We start from the raw sequence: 16,850 nt of genomic DNA on the forward strand, positions 1-16,850 counted from the left end.
TCGCTTTCAGATGTAGAATAAGGGCATTAGAGCTGAGACTTGACTCAGAGAGCTTATTAATAATGCTCAAAGACAAAATTTACTTGCTCTCTTTGCCCTTCCAGATCCACGTTCCTCTTTTTCTGCACTGCTCTGAGCCCTGGGAAGTGGACCTCCGTGGATTGTATATGGAGGCTCCTTTGCCTTCTACCTTCCTATTGTTTTTACTCAATGGGAGACACAAACAGGAGATCAGAGGAAGAATAGATAAATCAATTTAGCAATGACTGCTTCTCTGCCAATAGCTATGGCTCTCTCCAGTTCCCATAACACCCTCCCTCCTTCACCATCCCTGTCTCTTCATGTTAGAAGTGACAGCTCCATTCTTTTAGAAGTTTAACTGACCCTGAGTATATCATCAAACCCTGTTGGTTCCCTTAACTATGCTCAACCTCTTGTAAAAAAAAATCCTTTAACATTTTTTAAACACCTCATTTGATTAAACCATCTATCCCGTCAGGACCCTGACTGATAAATTGTTTAATTGAATTTAATTATTTTTTGAATTTATTGGGGTGACATTGGTTAATAAAATTATATAGGTTTCAGGTGTACGATTCTATAATACAGCATCTGTATGTTGTATTGTGTGTCTACCACCCCAAGTCAGGTCTCCTTCCATCACCATTTATCCCCCCCATACCCTCTTCTACCTCCTCCCACCCCCCTTCCCCTCTGGTAATCATCATACTGCTGTTATATTGTGATAATGATGTTTTAAATATGGATTTTTAGTGAAGAAAAAATAGGGAGAGTTTTTTTCATTACAGGTGGGGCTTTCCTGCACACTTAACCCCAAACCAAACTGAAGAGCTTTGTTGACTCAGTCTTCCAAGGAGTAAGGCTACTCCTTTTGGCCTCACCAAGTTATTCTGATTTCTCATTTTCCATTTTTATTTACTGCAAAAGATGTTTGGCTCATGACTTCCTTTCTCTTTATATTGCACCCTAATTTCATGCCCATTCTTTTCTCAGTTGCCCTTAAATACAACAGTTACTCCTCATACCCTATTGAGTGTAACAATTTCTCCTAGTCCAGCAGTATTTCTGTGATGGCAATTAATCATGAGGGCATACTAGATTTATTCAAGCATTTGGAAATAGCACTATTGCTATAAATGTCTTTAGTATTTCAAGAATATAGAAAGGCTACCAGCAAATCTGGCAGAGATAGTCTATTACCTACTAATCCAAGTACTAGCACTTTCACATCTGTTATGCTTAAAATTTTTAAACTAATGTATTCATTGCAGAAACAGCAGAGCAAAAAGATATCCAGCTAGGAGATCTATTTTCATATCTATATTTAAAATGTGTTCAATATTCACCATTTCACACTCACTAAATCTCCCCTGACATTTTGCTTTCAGGGAATCCATCAATTACAAACCAAAGCGAACCTCTAAAAGGACCTGTAAAATGCAATGGATATTGGCAGGGAGGGAATCCAAAGCCCACCAGAGACTGCAATTAGCAAAATCTCCCCAAATCCATACAAATGAATAAATTGTGTCACCATCTTGAAAATCCATATTTATTATTTCTCCAAAGAGACAGTCAATCAGAATCTAATTTTAGAATCTAGCCTCCAGAGGAAAGTGTTCCATAAAGTGATGAACATAGAAAATTCACACTAAAAAAAATGTAAAAAACAAATAACCATATTAAGAACATTAACCTTACTAATGAAATTATGGAAAATAAAACACTGGATATTTTTGACCTTTCAAATTAGAAAGTATTCTGAAAGATTATATTGGTAATAAGAAAATAATATAGTATTGCAGTTAGAGCATGATCGTTGAAGTCACATTGCCTGGGTTTGAGTCCCTACTTCATTCCTAACTGAGTAACTTAGGACATTAAATTTAATCTGTTTGTGACACAGTCTTTTTGATCTGAAGGATGGGGATTATGATAATATACTTTACAGAGTTATTAAGAAGATTTGAAAATACAGCATCTGTAAAATAGAACTGAACCTGCCACAAGGTAAGGGCTTAGTAGTTATCAGAAATTTTTACAGCTGTGATGAATGATAATGACTTATTCTGAGAAGGGTAGTGGTTTGGGTTTTGAATGAACACTTATTTATAATGTAAGAGTGTAAATTGGCATAAACTTTCTGAAAGTAAGTTTACCTGTATGCATATAGAGCTTTAAAAAGTTAGTTTTCTTAAATATGGTAAAACTATTTCTAAGCATTTATCCTAAGGAAACTGTAACAAATATTTCTTTCCAAGGATGTTAATTTTAGCATTATTTATAAACAACCATTAGAAATTATGTCTAAAAATGCTAATATGAAAATCATTCAATGAAATATTATGTAATCAATAACATTTCTGAATATTATTTAATGTCTTAAAATATATGTGAAAAAGAATATAAAATGTTCACACAGGACTGTTTGCTTTAAAATGTAAATTTTATAAGTTATATAAATGTACACAATTTTATATATAATAAGAATTTCAGCCCGGCCAGTGTGCTCAGTGGTTGAGCATTGACCTATGATCCAGGGGACTGAGGTTCGATTCTCCGTCAGGGCACATGCCTGGGTTGTGGGCTCGATCCACATGAGGGTGCATGCAGGAGGCAGCTGATCAATGACTCTCTCTCACCACTGATTTTTTTTTTTTTTTTTAAGTATATCTTTATTGATGTCAGAGAGAGGAAAGGAGAGAGAGAGAGAGAAAGAGAGATAGAAACATCAATGATGACAGAGTCATTGATCGAGCCCACAACCCGGGCATGTGCCCTGACCGGGAATCAAACCCCGATCGCCTGGATCCCAGGTCGATGCTCAACCGCTGAGCCACGCCCGGCTGGCATCACTGATGTTTCTTTCTCTCCCTCTCCCTTCATCTGAAATCAATAAAAATATATTAAAAAAAAAATTTCATATATACATAAAAATCTGAAAAGAAATCCATCAAAATTAGGACTTCAAATGGCACTATTGCAGGTGAGTTTTGTTGACCTTTTTATATTTTTGTGTTTTCTAAGATTTCCATTATGAGCATTAATTAATTTCAAAATTAGAAAAAATCTGATAAAAGTTTTCTTTATGTAATTCGAAGATGTTCCAGCTAGAGCAATTCTCTGTGGTCTCCTACTCAACTTTCCTTTCCTGACAGTTGCATGCTCAATTAGATGCATTTACCACTTCATGCACAATTGATAACCTGTTGTCCTGTGACTCTAATTACCTGGTCAGCAATACTGACACCAATTTAGTAGTCAAACATAAACATAACTCATCTCTACTTTCAAGGTACTTAATAACTAATATTTATTTAGAATATACTACACGACAGACATTATTAATCACTTTGCATGCATTATCTACTTTAACCTTTATGAATATCTTGTGAATTAGGTACACTATTCTCTTTTATGGAAGACAAGAAATTCGAGGTCTACTGAGATCTATCCACAGCTGCACAGGGGCCCAAGACTGGAATTTGATGCCCAGTCAGTCTGACTCAGAGAGGAAGGTTTCACCCCTGTGTATGTTGCCTCTTGAGAGGTGGCTCCTGCATGCCTGGCTTCCTTTCTTTGCTCTCACTATTGGGAACAAAAAAGAAAAAACTATTTCATAGTATCATCTAAGATTTATTGATGTCTGGCAATTAGTATAAAATAACTTGGAGTTAAACAACTGTAGCTAATATGTAAACTAGACAGCTACACTAAATTGGAAATTAGTTTTAGACATTTTGCTAAGAGAATACATTTACAAAATGAAAATATAAAAGGATTAATCAAACCTAGAAAATGTTTGGCAAACTATAGTATTATTTTTTACAAGGAAAAAAAGTCTTATAAAATATCTGCTGCATATGGAGACTAATTTATTAACAATGAAAATATTTCTTGTTTTGTTTGACTTCGGGATAATGATTTTGGTGGATGGAGAGATATTTTCCCCATTCTTTTTTTTTTTAAACATTTTATTTTTTTTAGAAAGTGGAAAGATCCATTTTCTTTATATATATATATAAAGATATATATATATATCTTTTATTGGTTTGAGAGAGAGGAAAGGAGAGGGAGAGAGAGAGATAGAAACATCAATGATGAGAGAGTCATTGATCAGCCGCCTCCTACAGGCCCCTGACTGGGAATTGAGCCCGCAACCTGGGCATGTGCCCGACAGGGAATCGAACCCCGATCACCTGGATCCTAGGTCGATGCTCAACTGCTGAGCCACGCCCGGCCGGGCCCCATTATTCTCTTATAATGATGCTCATATAAGACTTTGTAATTATTTTCAGGTTATTTCTTAGTAGGTCTTTGTTTCCTAAGTGGACAATGAAGGCTGAAGAAATGATATATTTTTCATATGGAAATAGGTATTGAGCTAACGTAGGAACTGATTCTGTTCCTGGTTCTACCACTAATTTGCTCCAGTTGCCTGCGCAGAAAGGTAAGGGTTAGACACCATTTCCTCATTTGTGTAATGAAAGGGCAATCTATAATCTCAAATGTCCCTTTTAACTCTATCATTCTATGATTCCGGTAATACTAGGAAATCATTATGTATACCGTAAATATTTATAGAATGAATACATATCTTTAAGCTACTTCCTAATCCTATCTATTCTTCAAGGCCCAACCGGAGCCTGGCTTCCTTCACCAAGACTCCCTCACGTACTCCAGCTGCCTGAACGCATAACGTCGGGGCAGTAACCGCAGGTTTTCTTTAAACATTGCTTCATAATTTCACATACGACAGTCCTTGTTTTAAAACAAGTTGTAAGTTATCTTGCCAGAGACAGGTTTTTGAGCCACAATTTTACACACTCCTTGGGTTCAATCAATCACAATGTTGGTCCCACAGTTGCTGCTTAGCAAAGTCTTATTAAATGCAGAGTAAAATTTGAATCAGCAACTAGATTCAGAATTTTCGATCTCAGCACATTTCTTGTATCAAAATAAGGTCCCTCTGATTGCGATCCAGGTCTCCTCTCTGGCTCATACTGTTTGATCACTGTCATCATCTCAATCTTTACGATCAAGAAGCATTTACTTGGTCCTGGAATGAACGGCAGCCGCCCAAGTTCTATCTTTGGGTGAGATGGAAGCAGCTGGCTATCATTCCCTATATAATAACCTTTCATATGTGTAAAGAGTTTTTCCAGAGTCTAAGATCATTACATTTAAAAGAGCCTCAGCTATTGAACAAGGTCAATTGCTACAAGAGAGGGAATGAGAGGAATGGAGGAGGACATGCCACGGGGAGAGGAGGAATGGCGTGTTGCCAGCTTGCTGCACCTCCCCGCCCAGTGCAAGGCGGCAGGCCAGTGCTGGGGAAGATGAGCTGTCAGTCTCTTGGCGCACAGCATTCATCATGGGCCCTCTTCCATCTTCAGAGGCAGAGGCGCCCCTGTTAGCATGCAGAGCCTGTCACGGGCCCAGTAGTGTCTGTGCACACTGAGTGCACTTTTGTTCTTGTCAGTTCACGTAGCTGAGAACGGTTGTACGTCAGGGTTGCGGTTTCAGCAATGCTCTTGGCAGTTGAAATTAGAATCAAATCCCTGAATACAGATTTAAAGAGATAGATGATTTTCCTCACTCTCCAAAGAGGTGAGGGATATGTTTAGAGCACTCTTTTGGCAATCATTGTTTACAGTTAAAAATTCACCTCAAACCTGTAGCATAGCTCAGAGGAGGGCTCAGTTTGACAAATTAGATAAAGGAATAATGCACGTGATTTGCACACTGAATGGCCTACTTCTAGAACTGGCCATACCTATTCACAAAGAGAGAGTTGCTTCTGGACTATGGCTCCAAAAAGTAAAGACCAGTTTGGATAAAAATCCAAATTTGGGCACCATCCTCCTTTGAATAGAAGGGAAACCATCTGATTTCAGCTTTCAAATAGCCTCTCCTTCCTAGTTATTTGGCCAAAGTCGGAGCTACAGATCTCTTGATTGAATTTCATTTTTAGTTCTTTCTATGTCTTCTTTTCATTTGATTCAAGACACCTATCTATATATGAAATCCTTTTTGATTTTCGCTTCTTAGACTAAAGAATTAAATTAAATTCATCTGGAAGATGGAAAGTGAAGGCCCATAAGGGCAGAAACAAAGACTAAAATAATGAGAAGTATGTAAAAATATCCTGATTTGGGGGGTTTAATAGTACTCAGAGGTTATAATTAATCAGTTATTTATTTATTTTTATTGGTAGTTCCTCTCCTTCCTTTTCTAATTTATTTTGCTCAGGCACTGAAAAATATTCTTTGGCCAGAATGCTGATGCTGACGCACACAAGGCGGACTCCCCTTCTCTGGCGCTGTCTCCGGTGACTGCTCCCTGCTCCTTCAGCCTGAATAGGTGTCAACGAGCAGAGTTCATGAGGACCAGGTGTCCTGGGGCAATTCCAGTTTCAAAGAGGTTCCACTGTCTCTCAGAAATATCTGAGTGCAATTTACAGCATGTAACCTGATTCGGGGACTGGAAAAAATCAGGCATCAGTCAACTGATTAGTCAGTATATATATTTGTATGTAATTATGCATATATATACACATATGTATGCATACATATACACATATGTATGTTTTGTGTGTCTTTAAAATAAACTATATGCCTGCGTGTGTGTGTATGTATATATACATGCAAATGATTCTCACTCTCATTAGTTCTGTTCTGTGAAGTTGCTGCAAACACTGAGCTAGCAAACACTAAATCATTACAGGGGTGGCCTCCTACAAGCCTCTCCTCACAACATTCTTATCAGCTGATCGATACATATCCTTGTTTTATATGTGTTTCTGTTTAAAGACTCATTATTTAATATACATTGCCCAATCATTAACAGTGAACTTAAGGCCAACAGCACTGTGACTTACTTTTGAATGAAGGTTATCTAACACATGTGTGTCTCTGAAAGGCACATCTCAGCCTTTCTGCACTTAGTAACACTGGACAACACTTCACCACTACACTTGGGGGTCATTCATTTTAAACAGCAAAAGAAACAAAAAGCACAATAATACAAAAAGGTGGCACTTAATGTACCATAAAAACTTAACCTATCTAAAAGCCTAAAAAATTGGCAATATTAGTAATTTCCTGGGCAGTCCTAAGATGAATGGAGACTCAGCCTTATCATTTACCTTCTGTGTCTCCATTTATCATTGTTGAATAAAGACAATGATCCTCAGAAGTATGACACTGAGACCTTCAGTTCCCAGCAAGCAATTTCTGAATTTTCTATTTTATTACACTGATCTATTTGTCTATCTTTAGATCAATACCAAATTGTCTTGATACTATAACTATATAATAAGTAATGTAAGTGCTCCAAATTTGTTCTTCATTTTTGAAGCTGCTGGGATTTTGATATCATTGCATTTAATCTATATATTAATGTGAAAGAAGTGACATATGACATTAAGACTTTCTACTCATAAATATGGTATGTCTCTCAATTTTTTTAGATCTTTAATTTCTCTCACAAATGTGTTATAGTTTATAGTGAACAGATCTTGCATATATTCTATCAGATGTATCCCTAGTTTTTCATATTTATTGTTGTTATCTGAAGAGGTGTTTTTCATTTAAATATTCAATTGTTTGTTATTAGTTATTTAGAAATACAATTGATTTTTTTTAAATTATCCTCATCTGAGGATAATTTTTCCACTGCTTTTCAGAGATAGTGGAAAGGGGGAGAGGTGGGGGGGAGAGAGAGAAAGAGAGAGAGAGAGATCTATGTCAGAGACACATCGATTGGTTGCCTTTCACATGCTCCCAGACCAGGGGGCCGGGGATCAAGCCTGCAATCGAGGTATGTACGTGCCCTTGACCACAATTGAACCCAAGATCCTTCAGCTCATGGGCTGGTGTTCTAACCACTGAGCAACCAGCCAGGGCAGTACAATTGTTTTTTATGTTGTTGTATCCTGATATTTTCTTAAACTCACATATTAGTTCTAGTGGCTTTATTGTGGATCCCATGAGATCTTCTTCGAAGACAATTATGCCACTGATTAAAGAAAGTTTTTGTCTTCTTTTCCAAACTGAATGATTTAATTTTTTTGTCTTGTTGCACTAGCTAGAGCCTTTACTATCTTAAATAGAAGTAGCAGTAGCAGACATTCTTAAATGGTTCCTTATTTTAAAAGGGGGGAAGCATTCACATTTTTACCATTAAGTAATTTTTAAAGTAAAAACTTTTTAAAGTGATTAATAAAATGTTTGAAATCACATATGTAGCTTGATATTCACACACATATTTATCTTTACTGTAATGTAACTTACATGCTGCATATCACCCATTTAGCTGTACTAATCATTAGTTTTACTAGCTTCTCAGAACAGTTCTCCATCACCATGATCAATTTGGCAAAATGTCATCACCCCAGATGAAAGAACGTGCCCATCGGCAGCCACTCCACATTTTCCCATAACCCTTCCAGCCCTAGGCAAACCTCAAATCTACTTTCTCCACTTATATATTTGTCTATTCTGGACATTTCATAGCAATGTAATTATACAAACTTTTGTATAATTATTGTATAATTAATTGACTTCTTTCAATTAGCATACATTCAAGGTTCATTCGTGTTATAGTTTGTACCAGTACTTTATTTTTTGTGTGTGGATAAATAATATCTTATTGAATGGCTACACAACATTTTGCTCATCCATTCTTCAGTTGATGGACATTTGGGCTGTTTCTATTTTTTGGCTATTATGAATAATACTGCTATAAGTATTTGTGTTCAAATTTTTGTATGAACGTATGTTTAAAATTTCCTTGAGTATATACATAGAAGTAAGATTGCTGGGTCATATGAAAACTGTACGTTGGACTTTTTTAGGAACAGGCTATTTCCCACTGTACCTGCTCCACTTTACATCCCCAATAGCAATACATAAAGGTTCATTTTCTCCCATCCTTGCAACACTTCTTATTGTCTGTCTTTTTTATTTTAACCATTCTAATCATTATGAAGTGGCATCTCATAGTGGTTTTGACTGGCATTTCTCTAATGAGTAATGATGTTTATCTTTTTATGTGTTTAACAGCCTTTTGTACATTCTTCTTGGAGAAATGTCTATTCAGATTCTTTGCTCATTTTTAAACTGGGGTTATCTTTTTGTTGTTGACTCGTAAGAATTCTTTGTATATTCTGTTTATAAGTCTCTTGTCAGATACATGATTTGAAAGTATTTTCTCCCTTCTGTAAGTTGTCTTTTCATGTTCTTGATGGTGTACTTTGCAGCACAAAAGTTTTTAATTTTTATGAAATCCATGTATTTATTTTTCCTTTGGTTCCTTGTGCTTTAGGTGTCATAACTAAGGATCAGTTGCCTGATACAAGATCACTGAGATTTATACCTATGTTTTCTTCCAAGAGTTTTCTCTCTTATGTTTAGGTCTTTGATCCACTTGAGGTAATTTTTTATATGGTGTGAGGAGAGGGTCCAAATTTATGCTTTCACATCACGATATGCAGTTGTACCTGAGTAATCTTTTTCATATGTTTTTAGAATCAGTGATAGTATTTTGTTGAAGATTTTTGTATCTATATTTACAATTGATACACTACATTATTCTATAGTTTTCTGTTTGTTTGTTTATTAGTTTGATATCATTATAATTATATTATGGTCTCATATAAGAAATTGGTAAGCAATTCCTTCTCTTCTATATTTTGCAAGTTTTAAAATGATTTGTATTATTTCTTCTTTAAATGTTTGCCAGAATTCATCAATAAAGACCTTTTGGGATTGGGTATTTTTTTGTGTGGGAAGTTTTCTAAATTACTAATTCACTTTTTTACTTATTATATGTATTCTGGTTTTTAATTTTTAAAAATCAACTTCAGTAGTTTTGTATCTTTCTTGGAGTTTTAAATTTTCATTTACATTATCTAATTTATTGGCACACAATGTAGATATTTTCTTACTATCCTTTTGACTTCACAAGGTTGGCAGTAATGTCCTTTCATTTCTCATTTTTAAAATTTTAGTCTTCCTTTTTTCTTCCTGGTTAAAGATGTTTCAATTTTTTTTTTAATCTTTTCAAAGAATCAACTTTGGCTTCACAGATGTTCTCTCTTTTTTTTCATTCTATATTTCATTTATTTATTGGTTCCTTCGATGTCTACAATGCTTTTCACTTTCTTATATAAAATAGTCCTTTTAATTACTGGAAAAATTATATGTTTATCTTTGACTGGGCACGAGGAACTCTACTAGGCTCTGCAGACATAGTGGTGAGCAAAACCAGACAGTTCCCAATCCATGGATCTTGTACTCTAGATAGAAGATAATCACAGTATCAGGCCAAAAAAAAAAAAAAGCTTAGTTAAAACCAGTAAGTCTTATAAAAAAAGAGATGTACTTCTAAGAGAAGATGGAAAAAGCCACCTGACCTAGAGAGAGAATAGACACTCCATCCCAATGGAGGTAGACAGGACAATAACCGAGATTCGATCTGAGCAGGTGGAGCAAGAGCAACAACACACATGGACGACGCGCTGTGTGAAAAAGCTTTACTTGTAAAAGGACTGGAAGAAAGAAAACACGGCTACAGCACAGGAAGGAGAAGGAGAGAGACAGTCCAGTGCCTCTCAGAAAACCCTGCACCTACACACTGCTGGCTGTTTAATGGACCGGCTATCAGAATGAGAGGGAGGAGAGAGGGCCACAAACGACTCCTTCGCTTTGGCTTTGGGTGTAAAATTGGATGAATGGCGGTGCGATTCTTTGAACTAGGTGCCCCTGAAATGTTTGCTTAAGAATGTCAAAAACTTAGCCCTGATATGTTGAACTTAAACTATGTTCACATGGACATAAGGAGTAGGCAACTGTATATAATCATAATAATAACACTTATGTAGCCCTTATTTTTCCTGGGAATGTTCTAAGAGCTTCATATACTAGTTCATTTAATTCTTCCAACACATCTAGAAAGTTTGTCTATTATTAGTTTCATTTTACAGATGAGGCACAAAAGTGTGTGTGTGTGTGTGTGTATGGAGTTCAGGGGCAAGACTGTGGGGAATTGAGAGAGCAAGGGACCAGAGAATCAAGTAGGACTGCTAAATAGCTTTGATGACCCCTTTGAGGCTACAGACCTCAAATTTATAATACCAATGGGCGCACTGTGGGGCACCTGGCCACTTGGGGGAAGACAGAGACAAAGCCTGAATTCCAGAAGACAGTGCTGGTTTCCAGTCACTAACTCCCAACCCAGCTATTTCTGTTCAAGTGCAAAGGATGATCTCAGTGATGTCCAATCCCCAGATTGTGCTTTGTGAACCCAGTAAATCTAAATCCAATGAATCTATTCACAATTAAGATACTTTCTCTTATTTATTAGCCTTTCATTTTAATTAAAGGTTTGTTTCTGTATGTGATTTTTAGAAAAAGTGAAAGTTGAAACTATAAACCTAAACCTTAAATAACAAACATTTTCTTTAGGCTTATATGTTGCCAAAAATATTGCTGAGACAGCTTAAATAATTAATAATTACTATTAACAAACAGCTCTGGGCAACACAAGCTCAGAGACACCTCTGTATTTTCAGGATCAGTGGCCTCTCACTATAGAGATATCTAGAACATTGTTTGGGGACAGGTAAGAAAGAGATAATCCCAGACCCTCAGGCAAAATGGTACTGAAAGGGAAGATGTCTCAGAATTTGGAGCCTGGCTTATTCTTAGGATTTTCTTAGACTCGCCAAATTAATGCGAGGGAGAACGTTCCTTACCTTGCATTACTGTGTAATCAAAGTTATTTACTTGCACATTTTGGGAATTGCGAATAATTCTGACCTTTGCTACAGTATTATGAGCAGAAAGGAAAACTGTCCCTTTAATACTTGCCTCTTGATGTTAATAAATTAGGGACCTCTCACAGTTCTTTCTATGCCAGACTCCATTTGTTGTAATGTTGAATTGAAGTTTCCAGGTGAGATGAACAGCTGCCAAGCTAGCTTTTCAAAAAGCTGTCTTTGGGAACATAATACTTTATTATCCGTGTTGTGCCATTCTATGCTGAGTAGTAGTTAAAATAATGAGAGGTCTGACTAAGTGATCTATTTTAAGGCCTATTTTCTCCTTAGCTAGTGGTGCACCTTCAGACTTCTCCATCCATCTGTTCTTCCTCAGGGCACAAGAAGCAAGCCAGTTGGCTGGAACCTGTTTTTTTCTCTTGTGTGTGTGGTGTTTTTTTAATACACTTATAAGCTGAATTCAGCCTCTAATGTGTTTATCTAAAACCAAACTTTTGGCTTCCCTAGAGTCACACCTTCTTTCACTAGTTAAGAATATTTTCCATTTATTTTGAGTTTAAAAGTTTGCCAGTTTCCTGTAGCTACTAATTAAGGGCACTTAGTTATTTTTTTCTTTTTTCCCCCAACCCTCCAAACTCCAGCACCTGATTGATTACACAACAAAATTTATTATTATTCGCAAGTCCAGTTCTATTCCCTTCTGGCAGAACATAATTTCCTCTTAAAAGCTTTTTGAGAAAAGATGTAATAATCTTCACATTTGGCTTGGACATCAAATGGCTTTTATTAAGCAACAGTTTGAGTACAAATGAATCAAAAACATATTTCAAATAATAGGGGAAAGTGCCTTTGGAATTCACATAATAGGTCTTTCCAAAAGTAAAACAATTGAAAGTTTGTTGTGGTGCTTGGCAAAATTAAGGGCATGCATGAGTTTCTTGGGAAGAAACAGAAGAAATCCAGATTTGTGGGGAGAAGATATTGCATTCATTATGTCTTGTCATGAAACACGAGAATCTGTTAATATCTTTTATACCTTTAGGAATAATAACGGACCTTATGGGAACTTGCCTCCCTACATAAAGAAGAATCACACTAATTTACTGCAGTGCTTTTGATCTTTATAAAAAGAGATCTGTAGTGTCATCCAGGACTAAAGGGAATGGAATAGCACTAGGACTCCATATACTATGACAGGCACAGAAGGGGCTAATTTGTGTCAGGGGTCTCCTTTGATAATCCCAGACACAATTTAATGCATCCTTTATTCATCTATAGAGCTGAAAATGGGTGTTTACGCTTTGCCCATCCTGTTCCCTCTCATTGTTTGTAGACTGCAAACTGGAAGAGCCCATAGAGATTCTCTACCGTGATTGTAGTTTGATCTCAGAGTATAGGTCAGTTTTCAAAGAGGTCTTTTTCTAAACTCCTTTGTGAAAATCAGATCTTCCTCTCCACTAGTTTCTTTCTCATAGAACCTGTTTATTTTCCTTTTTAAATCTTTATTACAATTGGTAATTTGAAATTTGTTCATGCTTGTCTAATGTCTACTGCCCTATTACACCATTAGCTGTCGCTTTATCATATACGTCTTTTGCTCTGGTAGCCTCACAGGCTCATCTCTGATTTCAGCCACTCCTGTCTCAATGATGACAGTTTCTTGCCTCCAGGGGTCTTTCATTTTATCTCTTGAGCTTCTCTTATGCTGCAGTCTTTGTGGAGCCCACTCATCAATCAGGCATTTGCAATCTGTAATGCAGGGAGTTAATGTCCTAGGGACAACTTTCATCCAATGGTTCTAGAGTTGATGGAGAAATGCCTTGGTCTGTCCTTGAGTAGACAGTGCCGAACTATTGAACTCACTTATGTATTGAATGCTGGACTTACTATTGGCTCTATAAATGCTATATGATTGTGAATGTAGCTCATTTGCTCAGGTGTCTTGACCAAGGTATTCATAGATATACCGAAAAGGTCTGATTTTTCTTCTTAAATGTAATTAATACAGGTCCCTGGGTTTGCAGACAGTTAGGTGAATTGTTGAACTTTGAGTCCTCAGAATGTGTCAAAATGGTTTACCTGGCATTTCCCCTAGGGCTCTTTTGCTATTTTGTCAACTAATCAGCTGATCTTCACAACTCATTATATTGCCTTTCACTAGACACTGTTTCCAGATTCATGCTCATAATTCTCCTTTTCTGACAAATCATGCCTAGTTCTTGCTCCCCATTTCCAGGTGGGGTCACAGAGACCCTTGTTCTGAGGCTTGGTTCACCCACCACCTCTTCCCCACTGACTTCTGGCAACAACATCAGAGTCTTCAGCACTCATTTGTTTCATAATCCTCTTTATAAAGGGTCTTTATTTTTTTTCTCAAAATTTCACAGCATCTAGGTTTACACATAGCTCTCTAATAAACTGTTGTGTCTCCAGAGCTTGGGAACTCAAACCAGCTGACTTTTGAAATTAGAATTTCTATCCCAGGACCTAGAATGCTTAGAGATTTGAAAAACCAGATTTACCCTTTGACTTATGATGTGAGGCAGGAGAGTCATCAATGTGCTTTAAGGTTTCAGAGCCTAAGTAAGGGTCACTTTCTGCAGATGGACAGGTCAGAGTTGTGAAGAAAACAAATAACTCTCTGGTGGTCCCAGGAGCAGAACCCAGCACAGTGGACCTAATAGGAAGCCATATGAGTTTGAAATTCAAATACAAAGCCTTTACATCAAGCTTAAAGGGAAAAAAGATTCAACCAGGTAATATACATTATAATAAGCCTTGAACATTGCAAGTTATGTTTAGAAAAGGTTGAATACATTTTCCCTGTCAGTCATGGATTGATTGGTCTTCTATCTAATCCCCATTTAAAACACAGGAAGGTGGAGAATTAGCCAAAATACGGAAGCAACCTAGGTGTCCATCAATAGAAGAATGGATAAAGAATATCTGTATAATGGAATCTGACTTGGAAATAAAAAGAATGAAACCTTGCCATTTGCGACATGGATGGCCCTAGAGCATATTATGTGAAGTGAAATAAATCAGGGAAAGACAAACACCATATGATTTCACTTATATGTGGAATCTAAAAATCAAAACAAATGTATAAACAAAACAAAACAGAAACAGACCCATAGATATAGAGAATAAGCTGATGGTTGCCTAAGGGGAAGGGGGAGGTGGCATGAGTGAAATAAAGAAAATAATAGAACAAACAAATAAAAAATGAACAAAAATTATGGGAGAATGATAAAAAAATTAAAAAGCACTTGATTTTGTTTAAAGAAATAGAAATCAACTAGGAAGTTTATAGATTGTAATTTAAAAAACACAAGAGGGTGGGAAATTCCATGTAATATGGAAAGAAGTGGGTATTATTCCTATTTTATTGATGAGGAAACTAAGGCTCTAAAGGAGTAAATACTTTGCTCAAAGTCAGACAGTTAAAAGGTGATAGAGGTAGGATTCAACCCAAGAACTATTTGATTTCAGAAGCTTCACCTTTGCTGTAATACCATATAGTATCCATTGACAAAATGGGCGGAAAACGAAAAAAGATGCTGTCCATATGGATAACTTTTGTTTTTACTTTGAAAGGTGCAATTTTACTTACGAGGAATATCACATGCCTTCTAGGCTGCCAAGTCAATGTCACATTGGAAAGAAAAATTATTTCCCACATTGGAATGGCACACATTTGTCTTTTTTATACTACACACCTAAAAAGTTAAGCACAGACATGTAAACGTGGAATAGGGAACAAAGTATCATTTACTCTAGTTTTGATGTCTTTAGTTGTGGTTCTTCTCTATAAACTTGGTGGTGAGATTTACCTTCAAATCACAATTCCCAAAATAATAATGGGGGATAGTGGTGAGGTGAGTAGATGTGATCCCTGAAGTCTGTGCTAGTCCCATTCTCTAGTTTCCTCATTTACAGGAACAATTTCTACCACTAATGAAAAATCATGGCATTCGGATGGTAATCATAATGCATTTGTATTTCCCTTTAAAATCTTATTCAGAGAAATACATTCTACCCTGTCCCTCAAGGAAAACGTGGGCAGCCCAGTACTTTTCTGTTCCCATTCAGATTAAAAACAAACAAAAATAGTCATTATTAGTCATAAGAAGTCATAGCTCAAAAATTCAATAAATTTAACATCTAGTCCCACATAAGAGTTAAAATTCTAAACTTGACTTAGTGGTAAATCTCTGACTTCATCTCCTCAGGCAGCGGGTGGAGGGTTGAGGAAATGGGTGAAGGTTGTCAAAGATACAAAATTCCAGTTATAAGATTAAAAACTCCTGAGGATGTGATGCACACCGTGGTGACTATCATTAACAATCCTCTATATTTGAAAGTTGTTAAGACAGTAGATCTTAAAATTCTCATCGCAAGAAAATATTTGTAACTGTGAGGCAATGGATGCTAACTAAACTTAGCGTGGTGATCATTTTGCGATATATACACATAACAAATCATTATGGTGTACACCTTACACTAATACAATGTCAATTATATTGACATGGAATACAGTGAAAACCCTCCCTTTAGCTCTGTTTATGAGAAGCCCCTGGCTGCTGGCTTCTGTTTCTGGAGCGGGCTGAGTTAAACTGCATTCTTCCTCCCCCTCCTCCCTCCTCTCTGCGTCTTTGAGTTGGTTTCAGGGTCACTCCCTGTGCACCAGCCCCCGTCCTGTGTGCTCAAGCATGTTCAGCAGGAGGATCTGAGTAGAGATAAGACTAGCCTGTTATGACTGAGTTGAGAAAGCCTCTTTGTTGTATTTTAAACTTTGAACCTTTATAAACTGTAAACTTTCCTGTAGAAGGGGCTCAGAATTTAGAGTTGGACTCCTCTGGCCCGCCGGCGTAAAACAAACCTCCTGAACCCCCAGCCTCCGAGTGCCGCTTGGTCTTTCCACAAAGTAAACATCTCCAGTTCCACAACAATATATGTCAATTATATCTTAATAAAACTCAAGAAAAAAAGATTATGTGGTTCAGTTAAAAAGAATTACCGCAGTGTATTTGGAATGGGTATGGTT

This window comes from Miniopterus schreibersii (assembly GCF_964146895.1).
Source record: "Miniopterus schreibersii genome assembly, chromosome: 1".
NCBI classification, from domain to species: domain Eukaryota; kingdom Metazoa; phylum Chordata; class Mammalia; order Chiroptera; family Miniopteridae; genus Miniopterus; species Miniopterus schreibersii.